A 2,386-nucleotide genomic window follows, 5' to 3' on the forward strand; every position below is an offset into this window, starting at 1 on the left:
AAGGGCTTTTTGTTGTTGTTGTTGTCTGGTAGTTTCTTTTTTTCTTTTCTTTTTTTTCTTTTTTTTTTTGTTTGTTTTTTTAAGATAAAGTAGATGTGGTACCTGCAATCCATTTGCTCTTTCCAGTGCTGTAAAGGGCTTAATGCGCAGGCAAACTTGTATGTGTCCCCTAGGCTCCAAACTAGACCTCTAAAATTGAAAGAGCTGGAAGTTACAAATCTGACTAGATCCTCTGTTTGATGATTAGCACATTAAGACAGCATTCTTTTCATCAGCCTGATGTAACAGACTCATTTGATGACACGGGAAGCAGGAATATTTCACTCTCTGTTTTCACAAGTGCTTTGGCCCCTGCTAAACTTCCTTGTGAGAGCCTAGAGTTTCAAAATAAATAATACCACAGTACACTCATATACTGCATTCAGGCCAACCATAAGAAGAAGTATTCCATCACTGTGCTTCTCTGAGGTGACGTTAGCTTCACCCACTGATAGTGGTGCACCTCATAAGGTATCAAAGCAACACCATGCATCTTGGTCTAGTCTACGCACAGTCTAAAAGCACAGAAAAGATGACTGTCACCTCCTCTTAAAGATTCTAATTCTTCTTACCAAGAAAAGAATGACGTTTATTTTAAAAGATCCAATTCATTTTAATATTAAAGCTTTCTTACCCGGCTCATGTCTGAGCTTGAAGAAGCTGAACTAAACTCATCAGAGAGATTTGTTTTAATATCTTCCACGTTTACTAGTCCTGTTCTTTCAGGTAGCTCCACACTAGCTACATAGGACGGTCTGAAAAGTTTATCTTCGTCTGAATTTGGTTCCATTCTGCAAGATAATACAAAGAGAAGTTATTCTTCGCTCTTTCAACACATGACGTAGAGTTCCTAACCTCAGTTAGGCAATATGAGACTAAATGATATCTGCTTTTTGTTTGCTTTGTGTGTATGGACTGACTCTTGCTTCCTCTTCCTTTTCTGTTCTACTCAACTTTCTTTATCTCAAACCCACAAGTGTAACCTTTTTCCTATTCTCCCCTCCATCTCACCACAAGGAGCAAACCGTGTGGTACCGAGCTGCCTGTCAGACTAAATTGCACCACAGCTGCCCGTCGGGAAAAAGCCTTTTGCGTGTAGCACAGCCTTGCTAGAGCCATGATGGCTGATGAAAATAGTCGCAGATACCATTTAATAAAAGCAAGTCCCCCTCACATAACCTTTCCTGTCATCTCATTTTGCAGTTAGAGTCTCCATTTGGAATAAAAGCGTATCAAAACAAAACAGTGCAATGGCTTATCCCTGTAGCACCTAATAAATCGCTGGTATTATAAAGGATAACCCAATGCAGTTTGACACAAAGCAGAACTCAGAGGCACGATGAAGTCTAACAGGTAGCTTTGGCTATTGAGAGGATACTAAAAATCAGAAAACCTCATGCCAGAGCACAACTGTTGGTTTTTAAATCCGCTATTTAACTCCTTCAGTGTATCTCAGTCTCAGCAGTGATCTGCTACACAAAAGGAAAGCGTAATTGATTCAGCATGGCAGGACACCAAAATAACCCTCAGGAAGTACATCTGACTTAAAAATACCTGTGTATTTTGTCTGCACTTCATTCTCCTGCTGCTTCTTCCTGTGATACTACAGGGGCCATCTTTGCAGTCTATATCTGCACTCTGAAATAGCTTGTCAGGATATCCCTCATCTATCACGGCAAAAAGCACTCTAGCACTTCGGTGCTGCCCGGCTTCCTACAGCTTGGACAGCGATTCAGCTGCCTTACAACACTGCGCCCTCACGCCAAGCTCCGGCAGTGCACATGCAGTGTCCGTAAGTGCTAATAAGGAATAGAAAACGTTTGATACACTTCAGCGGTTACAGCGGCCGATGGGACAGCGCTGGGTCACAGGCCCTTCGCTCGCTGACAGCACTGCCTCTCACGCACTCACAGTTTTGATCTCCGCGAGCAGCACAAAAAACCGGGATGTCTCAACGCACAGCTCAGCCTTCCTACCCGACCTGCAAAACGCACGTACGGAGTCGGACAAGGCTAGGCAGACATCGCCGAAAGTCACGCTGAAGGTACCGGGCGAGGCGTTCTCTACTCTCTAGCCTACAGCTTTCAGGCACGACGGGCAGCTGTTCAAAACAGGGGAAAGCCCGCCCTGCAATACCGCCCGAGCTTCAGCAAACGCCGTCCTACGGGAAAGAAACGGACCCGCGCTGAGCAGGGTCGCTCCCGCACGTCGCTAGGCAACCACAAACGGCCGACGCCGCCAAAGGGGCCGTACGTCACGTAACCGCCGCCTCACTTACGTTCAGCGATCGCTGCTTGCAAAGCGGCATTTATCAGGATCCTGCTCTCGCGCTGAGATTTCTCGCTTG

General features: G+C 45.3%; 1 long non-coding RNA gene across 3 annotated transcripts; it reads right to left on the bottom strand.

Annotated features, from left to right (window-relative positions):
* Positions 1-59: 59 nt before the first annotated feature.
* LOC104915593 lies at positions 60-2,386 on the bottom strand. 3 transcript variants are annotated; one of them, XR_002110268.2, is made up of 4 exons: positions 2,318-2,386; positions 1,594-2,200; positions 674-830; positions 60-189 (listed from the first exon to the last, which is right to left on the bottom strand). It is a non-coding gene; the product is annotated as an uncharacterized LOC104915593 (long non-coding RNA). The 3 variants fall into 3 exon arrangements; XR_002110269.2 differs by lacking the exon at positions 2,318-2,386 and having other exon boundaries at positions 63-189; positions 1,594-1,838; positions 1,951-2,292; XR_002110267.2 differs by lacking the exon at positions 2,318-2,386 and having other exon boundaries at positions 72-189; positions 1,594-2,281.

The sequence above is a fragment of the Meleagris gallopavo genome, unplaced genomic scaffold (assembly GCF_000146605.3).
Source record: "Meleagris gallopavo isolate NT-WF06-2002-E0010 breed Aviagen turkey brand Nicholas breeding stock unplaced genomic scaffold, Turkey_5.1 ChrUn_random_7180001828779, whole genome shotgun sequence".
NCBI lineage: Eukaryota > Metazoa > Chordata > Aves > Galliformes > Phasianidae > Meleagris > Meleagris gallopavo.